The sequence below is a fragment of the Cygnus olor genome, chromosome 3 (assembly GCF_009769625.2).
Source record: "Cygnus olor isolate bCygOlo1 chromosome 3, bCygOlo1.pri.v2, whole genome shotgun sequence".
NCBI lineage: Eukaryota > Metazoa > Chordata > Aves > Anseriformes > Anatidae > Cygnus > Cygnus olor.
Window position 1 is genome coordinate 118708852 of NC_049171.1, and position 12149 is coordinate 118721000.

At 42.0% G+C, this 12149-nt stretch overlaps 1 protein-coding gene across 2 annotated transcripts in view; it reads right to left on the bottom strand.

The window, feature by feature from the left end:
• Nucleotides 1-12149, bottom strand: part of CCDC85A (coiled-coil domain containing 85A) — a 175694-nt gene that overhangs the window by 144213 nt on the left and 19332 nt on the right. Inside the window, exon 1 of one of the 2 annotated variants that reach the window (XM_040553370.1) lies at nucleotides 2380-2704. The exons of the other annotated variant lie outside the window; for it this stretch is intronic. The gene's annotated coding sequence lies outside the window, so the exon portion shown is untranslated. Of the gene's footprint in view, nucleotides 1-2379; nucleotides 2705-12149 lie in introns of those variants that run through there. 2 annotated transcript variants of the gene reach the window in all.

Sequence of the window (12149 nt, forward strand, 5' to 3'; positions counted from 1 at the left end):
TCTTCTTCTTCTTCTCCTTCCTTTTCATTGTCCTTCTTTTGCAGTCAGTGAAAAGTTCTTCTCTTAGATTACTGCCCCGGTCTGAGGATCGCTCTAGCGAAGTCACTGTGGTATAACATGAGCAAAGGCAGAAAGCTCTGAGCACAAAGCAGCATTTACCAGGCTTCTTTTTAAGTCATTTCCAAGCTCATGTCAGTCAGTATTTATCCCGGCACAGAAGTATCTGAAGTGACTACAAATGTTAGCGAGCAGACCTGAAAGCAATCCCGAAGTCTGGAGAAATACAAACACAAGGTTAACAGCTCGTACCCATGTTTGCTGGTAAGTCTGGACTTTTAATGTTGGGGCCAAGGGGGGCTTGCTGGTAAATGTAGTGTTACAGTGAATACATGACAGGCACTGCTATTAATCACCGCTACAGCACTGTAATTATTCTTTCTCCTTCCCAAAATAATGCCAATTAATTTGTTAAACAAGAACATTGTTTTAGTCATAAACTGGTACCAACAGTTAGCAGCTGCTTTTCGACAGTTAGAATTAATGACAAAGTAACTGTACAGCAAAAGGCAACCTTTTCTTTGCCAACACTCGCGCCTCTGTCATTGCCTCATTCGTTTCTTGTTCAAGACTGTGAAAAATGAAATGAGTGCATTGAGTTTTCAGGTTTAGAGAATATAGTTAATTCAATGTGGATTCATTGCTATGTCTGGATTCTAAACTGTTTTATGAAAGACTAGTTTGGTACCACACGGGCAAGGAGGAGGAACTGATCCTGGTTTACAGTGAAACAGTGGCGGGCACGCCAAGAAGTGCGACTACACAGACATCAGTAATTTTGGTTACTATGCTGACAGCAAACCTGCAGCATGAAAAAACAACTGTGTGGTCAAAAATTCTCTCACTGTAATTACTTACTAATTAATATCACATTGATCTTAAGGTTAAGCTAAAACCAGTGTTATGTTCCTGAAGCATATAGCTCCAGGCATGTTGTGGGAGGCAGTCTGTGTGTCAGTATTTTTACCTGGTATCGACATTAAAAACTTGCTTTGAGTAAGGCAATGAGCAGAGAGGATACCTCTTTCATTCTCCACTCCCAGGGAAAAATTCTGGCCTGAAATGTAGTTAATTTATTCAAGTGCTAATTTATTTAAGCAACCCCCTCCTAAAAAAGGGAGAGGGGAATAGGCTGAGCCTACAACCTGTTGCTTGTTGCCCTACCTGATCTCACTTGGATCAGATTCCCTTCCCCAATTCAAACATCTAACAGATCATGTAGAAATCACAAGAGGAAGTGTTACATATCCAAAAATTCATTTTGCCAGTTTTCATGTAATTCAGCCATGAGCCCAGATGAAATAAGTCCTTACACAATATATTTGTGAAATGGACAAGAAAAAGAGCTGTTTTCTCGCTCATCACTACAGGGCATATACGCTGTATCCTAGCAGAAGCTGTGATTCCCATTCCCTTATTCAGCGCAAACCCAAGGACCTACACAGCTGGCTCAGGGAACAGGCAATTTTCCTTCTGGCCCCGGGCTCCGCACCGCTGGGCACCGAGCCCCCAGCAGCAGCCCTCCAGGAGCTGGTGGGGGATCTCCCTCGGGCTACGCCCAGCTGCTCTCTGACCTCGTGGCATAAGGAGCCCTGGCCCAGGAGCCCTTTTCCCTGTCCCAAGGCAGGTCCCAAAGGGGGACTTTGCCATAGCGCTAGGGAGCAGGGCAGGGAGACGCCTGCCAAAAGAGGGGAATTCCCCTCCTCTGTCTGCCAGGAGCTTTTTTTTTTTTTTTTTTTCCATTTTGCAGGAGAATGTGGAACAAATTATGACGCTGTCCGAGATTCTGTGGTTACTCACCACATTCACCTCTGAGTTTAGTCCCATGGACATATACACAAACTAGTGACAAGTGATTCTCACTGTCACGAGGTGTCCACCAAAAGACTGAGCAACCTAAATGCAAGCTCCTATCTGTAGCCAAGAGGTGATATGGAACAGGGAGAGGACAAGGAAAGACTTTTCATGGACAGACACAGGAGGGAAGCTGGATTAAGTCCACAAATAAACCAAAAGCTAGCAGCTGAGTACCACTGACTACTTTATACATGAATGCCCAAATTTTTCAGAACACATCTGTCACAAAATGAAAAATCAGCATTTTAATCAAGAGCCACAGACACCACCAGTATTGGAAAACAGAGTCCCATCCACACTTGCACTTGAGTAAAGGATGTGCTGTTTTCAGCTAGATAGCAACAATTTATTCACTTTCTTCTGATTACGTGACCAAGTAGCCTGTAATTCTTCACTGCTAAGTATCAGTTGCAAAAAGAAAAAGAAGTGCTCAGCTGCGAGCAGCAGAAACTCTGTCCTCCCTACCTCCACATCTGTCTGGGGCACAGCTACGTATCCAGGCTACCAGGGAGGTATGTGCTTCCCAACAAAGGCAGCAGATGGGCCAGCCCAGGAACACCTTCCACTTCGGCACCTTTGACAAAACTTTATCTGCAAACTGTGACATTAAATAAATTCCATGAATGAAGGCCCTGAATGCTTTCCTTGTTCTCCAGATACCAAAAAATAAAGTAAAAAAATAATTATTAACCATGATCCTGAGGGCAGGAGCCTGCCCACTGGGTTGAGAGCTAATTTCATTAAAATCGGGGCCGTCTCTGTAGGAGGTTTGGAAGCACGGTTCCGTGCCTCCGTAGAGCACCCTGTACACAACAGGCCTGCTGCTGTCACACAGTGCCTTCTTCAGAGCAGCCTTCAAGCTGCCAACACCACTGAAAAAGTCCAGGGTGGCTCAGAAAGGACAGAGCGGGGTTTAACCACTGCTCACTCAGATGACTCAGAGGTGATGACACGCCTTTTATTAGGAGCATCACAGAATGTCATTTAAATGTTATTTTTATTTACACCTTAATCAAAGTAAACATGCAAATAGCTTCTATAAATTTTATGAAACAGACAGGAGAGGGAGCTCTCTCTTCATCCCACTAGATTATGAATGGATTTTGCTGAATAGATTAGAATCTAACCACATTTTTATTCTATGTCACATGTTACTTCTTGTCATTCTTTTGTCCTGTGACTGTCTCCTCTTAACAAACAACTTTGTAACACAAAACATTCCTGTGTACCACAGAACATTTTTGGGGGTGAATGCAGTAAGTACATCATAAAGGCACTTTTAATTTTGGTATAGGAAAAAATGAGGATGTAATTCCTATTTACAAAATTCTGCTTTCCTACTGACTGGTACATATACAAATGCATACCGCATGTACGTGTGCATCTTAAGTGCACTTTTTCACTTTCCAAATTAAAGTACCAGGCAAGTGATTTTTTTCATCATTGTCATCATTAGCATGCTCTCAGATAATTTGTATTCGTCCTGAGATCTATCAAACCAACCTGAGATTTCTGGTCCATTCAAAGTGCATTTTTAGGATAAATCACTGAAATATCAAATTCAAAAGAAATACCTACAAGCCTATAAACTAGCAAAAATAAACCCAAAATGAAAGAAGTCACGGTAATCTTACTGCCTGCATGTTCTCACTGCGTTTATTTGAAATCTTCTTATCATAATATGATCTTAACTCACATTTTGGGAAAAAAAAATGACAGCAGAAATGCTTGTATCAGCATCTGGATATAATGCTAAAAATCAAACTGTGAGTTACATCTGTCTCGCAAAGCCTATATAATAAGATTTACTTAATCCATTTGAAAGAAAAAAAATGTTTTTGTCCCCCAATTTGTTGCGACATCTGAAAGTTCATGAGGTTATGACCCCTCTTTAAGAAAGCATCTTCTACCACCTGCAAATACCCTAGGAAAGCAGCCTGAAACAATAAAACACGTGCTAGTTAACCGTTACCAGGGCAACGGTTATGCTTCAGCAATGGGAGGTTTCAGCCCCACAGTGGCTTTGTCTGAGGAAGACACGGCCCAGCTGTTACCGAATAACCATTGTTGTAGATCATCGGGAAATAACAGTCAGTGCGCGAGCTAAGCCCTGTGGAAGTTTCTGTCCTCCTCACCACCAGAGGTACGTCTGAGAAAAAGGACAGAAAAGCAGGCTTTTTACAACATAAACCAAAACCAGATAAGAGTAAAGACGCTGAAACCACACCATCAATAGCAACTCGTCATTTGGTGCATACAGCCTTGTCACTTTGAGGAGGACGATTTTTCTGATGCAATGAGCTCAATTCAGTCGATGGCAAATACTGCAATTATTAATTACATAGAACACCAGAAAGTTTCAGAGAAGTTATCTCTGCGTACAAGTGGCTCAGCATGCAGAGCCCGTGTTCTGTCTTGCATCAAAGCACTTGCTAAGGCAGCCACAGCTTGGTCTCCCTGTTCATTGTCATTTTCTCGGAGATGCGCAATAGTTAATGTCACTGTCTTGAAACACGGTATCACAATTTTCAGTCAAAATTTTCATTTCCCTTCGAAATGGAATTCGGCTGACTATACTGGTTAATTTTTAAGAAGAGACCAAGCAGTTTAAGAGGGATTTTTTTTGCAGGTTTTTGCAGGTTTTGTCAGCTGGGTTTTGCCTTTTTGTTTGCTTTAACAGGGTGTCAAACCCCAGCGCAGAGCCACACGACCAAGACTTCCTTCTGGTATTTACAAGAGTTTTTCTCTCATTGATTAATTCACTCACTCACTCTACAGAACTGATTACTGCTGAGTTGCAGGGGGGCGATGCGGTGCAGAAGGGGACCCGAGCGCAGGCATGCAGCAGCCAGGAAAGGCAGCGCGTGTCCTACCAGCGAAGCACCAACATGCAAAAGCTGCAGCAAAACCAGGATCTTCTCTACTTTAGTCCTTGTAAACAAAACACACACTGCTTTCTCCGATACTGAAGGGTGTGGCAAGGGGAAAATGTGGCTGTGTGTGTTCATTTCCACCGTCCTAGGGCTCCGCTGGTATTACAACAAATTACGAGAATGAGCTGTTCCCTAGAAAGAACCTCTTCAACCTCTCCTGATAATCTGCTTAGCAAGGACACAAGCTGGTTTTCATTTGTTTGTACTGTAAAGGCAGTACAAAAGGAAGGCTTTTATTCATGGATTTTTCAAGAATTTGGGACAAAACATCCTTTCACTTCCAAAAGACAAAAGGAAATAAATAGTGGTCTTTGGTCTCCATATAAAGCACATTAAGGATTTTTCACAGCAAAAGACACCAAAGATCTTCCCTCGTCCTTTCAAGTCTTTGGATCACTTAGCATTGGAAGAAACAAATCTCGTAAAATGAATGCTTTGCACCAGAACTGAGAAAATTATTCAAAGCACAATAACCTGAGGCTTTCATAGCCTCCTTTGCTGCTCACAAAAAGAGTCTTAAAACAGCTTACATTTTTTCATCTTTCGAATTTTTCAGCATATTTTTTCTCCCTATAATCCAGAGGTATCGTAATGCATAGATGTAAATTGTCTGTTCTTAAGTACTCCACTGTATCTAAGTCCAATCTTAAGGACTGAATTTGTAGCTTGAGCTGCCTCAAATCATTTAAATTGCACACAGAGGATGCAGATTGCTTCCTCCCCTCTGCAACTGCCCAGGTTTAACTCTCAGAACCGACTACCCAAGGAGGTGCAAATTCCGTAAAGTCACTGTAATCTCTGAAATTTCTGCCATATGTGACTGACGTGCACTTCACCTCTTCCCCAGAGGCTGGGCAGCGATCTCCAAGTGCCAGCTGTGCTCACAAAACGCTGCACACACACAAGGAAAAGGCAGGACCCCCGCTTTCAGGCTGTGAGGAGCCACAGGGGAGCCTGGCTGGAAGGCTCCTGGCAAGTCAGGGTGTCTCCGAATGCTCTGCCATTCCCTATTACAGGCTTATCTTGTAGAAGGTGACTGCTCACCCAATATTACACCAAAATACATCTAAAATATACCCAAATATTTTTTGTCCTGCATAACTTACATGCCTAAATATGTCGCTGCCACTCAGCTAAACTTGCTTTGCCTTCAAATCCAAATTCTTGTCTGTTTTTTTAATATTATTCTGTTTTTTCTGTGTGTGTGTGCTTAGCGTTTGGAATTAGCACAAATGTGAGAAGCTATAAAGTCCACAATTAATCTCCTCTCACTGATTTGTATTTTTGCATTTTTTGTTTTTTTAAGCACCCGCACAATACAAGTCTATTCATAGTCTGTGCCTCAGAGAATGCCCAATTAACATTTAAAAACACACAACAAGACATAACAAGTGGGAGAATCATAAAACAGACAAGAATTACACTGACTGAAGGGGAAAGAAGGTTAGTACCAAAGAACCTCCAGGTGACTGCAGCAGTCAAGGGGGTGGTGTGGTGATGACTGGAGACTAAAACGTTTTCTGTCCTTTCTTTCCCAACACCAACAACTAGGCAAAAAAAAAAAAAAAAAAAAAAGGAAAGAAGATAAACATTTGTAGAAAAGAAACCACGGCCATTTGGTTACAACCCGAGTGTATGTCAAGGAGGAGGGGGGAAAGTTAAAGTTTGCTGTAGAAGAGACCCAAAAAGCAGCAAAGCGAGGGGCAAGGAGAAGTATTTGTTCCCAGGAATGCAGAGGAAAGGCAGTGTTCTCAGCTGCAGCCACGTTAAGTCCAAGGAGATTGTGAGGCATCCACAAGGCAGCCTGAGGAAGATAGGGATCCACACAAACTGTGAGTGTAAAGTATGTCGGAACCAAATAATACTTTAATCATTACCAATATAGTCATCTAGTCCTCCTGAAAACTTCTTTTTCAACAACTTATTCAAAATTCATTTTAAACTCTGACATCGACCAGTAGAAAGAAAATATTTCTCTCTCTTCTTCACCCTGGATATAAGTCGCAGACTGGGAAATCTCTGCAGGCAAATGTGATGTCTTTATAGCAATCTCACAATTACCTGTAGAGATTCTACAATCTGGCATCTTCAGACACAGTAATTATAAAGTGTTCAGTTCTTCATCTTCCACACCTCTGCTGAGTTGAGCTGAATTCAGTCCAAATCGCCTAAACAGCACGTAGCTGACTGTGAGCTTTTATCTTAATAATTTTCACGAGCCAAGGGTTGAAAACAGAAGCATAGAAACTACATATATGAACCCACTAGACGTTAGAAAAGCACTGTTAACAGTTAACTGAAGCTGAAACACAATGGGGTTTTCATGGGGGGATTGGTTCACACAGCACTGGAGGAGCTCAGCCTTTTTTAAATGATGATGTTTTGAAGAGCAGTTTGTTTGATGAGTGGTCTACAGATCAAGCTTTGGACACAGTGGCAGCAAGAAGTCACTTTGAAGCATTTCTTTTTCAGACACAAGAATATCTATGAATGCCGGTCTTGATGAATGGCAAAAGGAACTTTTTTTTTCCCTCTTAAAAAGTTCCTAGAATTATCTGATTCGTGAAGTTTTCATCTTATGCCATACCTACACACGCTTTCATCCCATTCTCAGAAAGGTGCTGGTGGTGAACTCCACAGACAGCAACTGCGAGGGTGTGCAATTTTAGCCATCCTTGCCTTCCTCTGACCTCGGTGCTCCGCTACTAGCTCCAGGGGAAGGCAGCAGGGGAGAACACGCTGGCATTTTCAGGTGCCAGGGCGCAGTTCCAGAAGGAGAGCAGAGAGAGCAAATACTGCTTAGGCAGAAGAGCAGGCAAAGGCATGACATCAAGGCAGGGAAAAGCAGAGGTTCCAGCTCTAATCACAAAACTCCACAAAACCCAGCAGCTGTGCTCCACCTCTTGCTGAAAAAGATCAGCTGGATGGCATTTTTGTTCAAAAATGATTCTCACACATTTTTTTCTTCTTCTTCCTTTTACATCTCTTCTGTTCTCCCTGCTCACAACAGGTAACTGCTGAGTCTGCACAACAGCCTTGCTGTGTGACTTTCCAGCTCCCTGCACTTCTCAGCCAGCCACTATTCCTCCACCAGAGTTACCACCTTTATTCTAGATTGGAGTTTACCTCAAAACCGAAATAAAGGTGCGCGTTTAATCTTTTCTTCTCAACCAAGTGTTAACTGACAAATGATGAGGGCATGCATGTGCAGTTACCATAATTACAGCTGATAATTGCGCATGCAGGTACAAATGGTATGTCAGCATTTGCAAATAAAACTTGTGGTGATATCCTAGAATAACTCAAATAATGGCAAAGCCCGATTCATTTCAATACCATGATTGTTTCAACACAAGCCTTAAATACTACTTCTGGGACTGGAGGCAGAATTGCAATTGGAACCAACACATTTTCGCCATCAGACCCCTATAAATTATTCTTACTTTTATTAAATCCAACTAGTTCTTGTCCACTGTGTCCTGACAGAGACTGTTTTAATAAGCTATAAAATGTGCTTTGCAACAAAAATATCAGTTACCTTGTAAGATTTTTTTAAATTTATCTGGCTATTCCACTCTAATATTTTAAATCCATCTTCAATTATTTAGCCAGCACAAGCCCTGCAGAGATATCAATATGGTGCCATACATTGCTCAAAATGCTGTTAATGAATAATACGCAGCCTGCCTATCCATTTAGATTCATAAAGAAATGCATCAAAGAGAAGCTATGCTGGCAAATCCAACCCTGAGAAAGAAATCAAAATTTCACTCCAAGAACCTGCTCGAATCGATGCTAGAATCACTCTAGGCTGATCTAGAATTTTACTCCCTTGATTATTTTTATATGAAATTTTGTTACTCTTCTGATTAAGAGGCTCTTTTGGTTCATCTTGTATATTTGGAGTTGCTGCCATCATTCTAAATATTTCTTATCTCGTTATACTGCCAGAATTACCTATGCTTTCACACCTCTATTTTTAGAATGATGCCATTGTATTAACTAAAATATTGCACATGAAAGAGAAAAGCAATTTCTTCTGCAAGTTTCAAGATCTTATCATAAAACTGGAGTTGTTATGCCAACGCCAATAGACTATGTATTTTCTGGATAAAACCTGTGCCCTAGTGAAATCAACACAAGTTCTTGCGTTATCCTCTGTGGGATCAGGATTCCTCCAGAAGCTTTTCATCCTTATTCTAATCACCTATTTGCATCTACCCATCTGTTAGCAAATATTTTTAAACATGACATAAATATTTGTCATTCAGCACTATGGATATAGAACTAGTATGAACCCATCATCACACTGGACTAGTGGAAAATTAGATTCCACACACTAAAAAAAAAGTCCCTTTGTAAAAAAAATACATAAAAAAATTCTTGAACACGTGCCACAGTGTGAACTGGTAACACAACTCCTCCCCTGCGGCTGCCAACGTTATGATGACTGCCAGCCACTACTACAGGTCACTTTTCCTGTAGAGCTGCCCAGGTTTCATACAGTGACATGTGATTATCAATTATTATTTATTGGCTTTTTTTTTCAGAAGTGTCTGATTCCTTCCTTTTAGCACCATGCAGAATTGGAGCACCACCCTATTTATCCAACCCTAAATGTAGAGAAACCTTCGTTATGCCTGAACTTTTTATTAGGCATTTTCACTGCAAATTACAATATCAAAAATATTGAGGCTTGATTGTTTGATCTTTCACCTGGAAGTTCTAAACTCTTGTAATCGGTCTTACGCTTGTTTCATAATCTTATGACATCCATGTTAACAATAACAAAAAAATCTATGTCAGAAGAACATGAAGGTTGAAGAGTCAAGCAATGAAAAAATCAGGAAGTGCCAGAAGTAAGGTTGCCTGCGTGGGATTAATGAGCTCCCTTTTTTGCATTTGCAGCGTGAGGTATTCTTTAAATTACAGGATTACATGCTTTAGAGCAAGATTATCATTCTTTTACCATAAGCTTTTCATGCACCATTATTAAGTAAAAGGTAGCCCCAATCTCTCAGGAATTCAGAACACCTTCCCGCTCATCCACCAGCTGGAAAGGAAAAAAGGGAACATGCATGTTTACCCTTGGAAAGACATCTAACCTGCTCAGGGACCTGCTGTATGTAATGTTCATCTGTATCCATTTATACCACATAGTAACACTCGCCTGAATTCCTATCTAGAAATGGTCTCTTCCTGTTCCTGCGGGGCCTTTCTTTCCACGGAAGTTCTACAAACATACATTTAGATGCCCAAACAGTTCAAACCAAAGCAATCGTTATCTAGCATCCATCCCCGCTGCGCCACCTCCAGACCATGATTTTAGTGCCTCCTCCAGGTTGCAATTCCATGTACGCTGAGTGGCAGCAAGAAAAATGTGCATGCCAAAAATGACTGAGCAAGAAGAGGGGTAACAAGAATTTAGTCCCCATGGTTTTAACTCTTATGTCACCAATGGAAAACAGTTTATGTAATGCAGAAGAAACACAAAGAAACCGAATTCTCAGTTGTGTTGTGTTTAGTAGCCACCCATACAAAAATCAACAGAAGAGATATGCCCTCTGGCTCTTGTGCCTACTCCTTCAGCCACAAGTTTTCCTCCACTTCCACAGATATGCAACAGATGAGAAAGTTTGGTCATGTCTGCATTTGTCTGGAGCTTTGTTTGGGACTTTCTGTATCACCTGATGCCTTCTTTTGTCCAGCAAATACTATTGAACTGGCAGAGCAAATATAATCAGACCACCTGCCAAGACTGCCTCTAGTTTGTTCCAGTAGCAGGCAGTTTTTTCAGAGGATTTTCTGAACTGCTCCCCTGGCAGTATGCTGCAAGGCTGCACTATGCATGGGATTTCTCCCAGAGCAAAACCAACATCTCTGCACCAGCAATGGTACAGGCTGTATTCTGCGGGCCTCACGGTTTTAGTGTGCAAGGTAAGGAAAGCAACACAACCCTGCAAGAACATCTGCTCCAAAGACACATCCTCGGAGGGCTCGTGCAAGACAAGGACTTCACTGGGAACTACCAGCAGCCCCCCGCAGCCCGAGGCCCCTGCCTCTCCATCGTGCTGCAGAAGAGCGCTGCCGGAGAGCCCCAGGGAGAGGACACAAAGCACAAGTGGCTGCTGTACCCGCTCTGCAGCCGCCTAATGCAGAGTGCAACGCGGGCCGGGAAGATGTGTCTGGGGCAGGGCGATGGTGGCCTTCACTAAGACACTGAGAGCAGGGCATTGCCATACAACCTGCAGGGAAAAGAAGTAGTTGGCTCTCCTTGCTTCAGTATTTTGCTGTTGCAGCAAATTGTGATGAAACAAAGTGAATGATCTTGCTTATCATCTTCTGTAGGTAATCAGCTCTAGGAAACATGCTTATATTTTACTTCACCCTTCAGAAAACTTTCTTACGGATTTTCTCTCAACATTACTTTTCTTCTTATAACTTCACCAGATGTCTCCAGTACACCCAACTTGTTCTTCTACTCTTGTCTGCTCTTGTGTGCAGTTCCTGCATTTTATTTGTAAACATTTGTGATTCCAGTTACTAACGGTGTCCTTCAGATTCGCTGGCAGAGCTCCATACTGACCAAACACAAGAGCAGGATTTGGTTGTAGTTCTCTGCACAGTGGTGCTACCCTGGCTTGAAAGCACTGATCAGTAGAGTTACAGGAGCATGAGAGGAGGTAAGTGCAAGGAGCTGAAGAAACACGCACATCATTTTTAGAAGTTTGACATAAATGGTTTTATGCTCAGCAGTTAGAGAGTTTCCTTGAATTTGCATTTTATTGTATTCCCCGTTACACAAAAGAAGCCAAATAAGCAGTGGCTGAACCAGAACGAACAAGCTTGAATTATGCTTTATCAGTTTACATGCAAATTGGGGCATGCCAAGTATCACCAAATAAACCAGGTCTTAACTCAACAAGTGCAGTTGCTTAATAGGACTTCTCTCAAAGGAGATGCAAAGAGACCCTAACTGTTTTAATGACAGATCTTCACAGCACCAGTTGCTGTCTGTGGAACTTTGCCATTTTTTCTTCTGTAAGGCATTCAGGGAAGAAACTTAGCTGACATGAATCCACTTGCAGGCCTAACCTGGATGGCTGTGAATTGGCTTAATCTCAGCTGGCAACTGTGAGCAGTTAATAATTCTCTCACAGTGGTATCTGGGATTATGCTAAACACAGCAATTTCTTTGCTCTAATGGATTAATAAACCAGCACGGCACCTAAATTACAGAGCCAGGATGTACTGCTGCAGTGCACAACACCCCAACAAACCATGTGCACAGGATTAACCCTG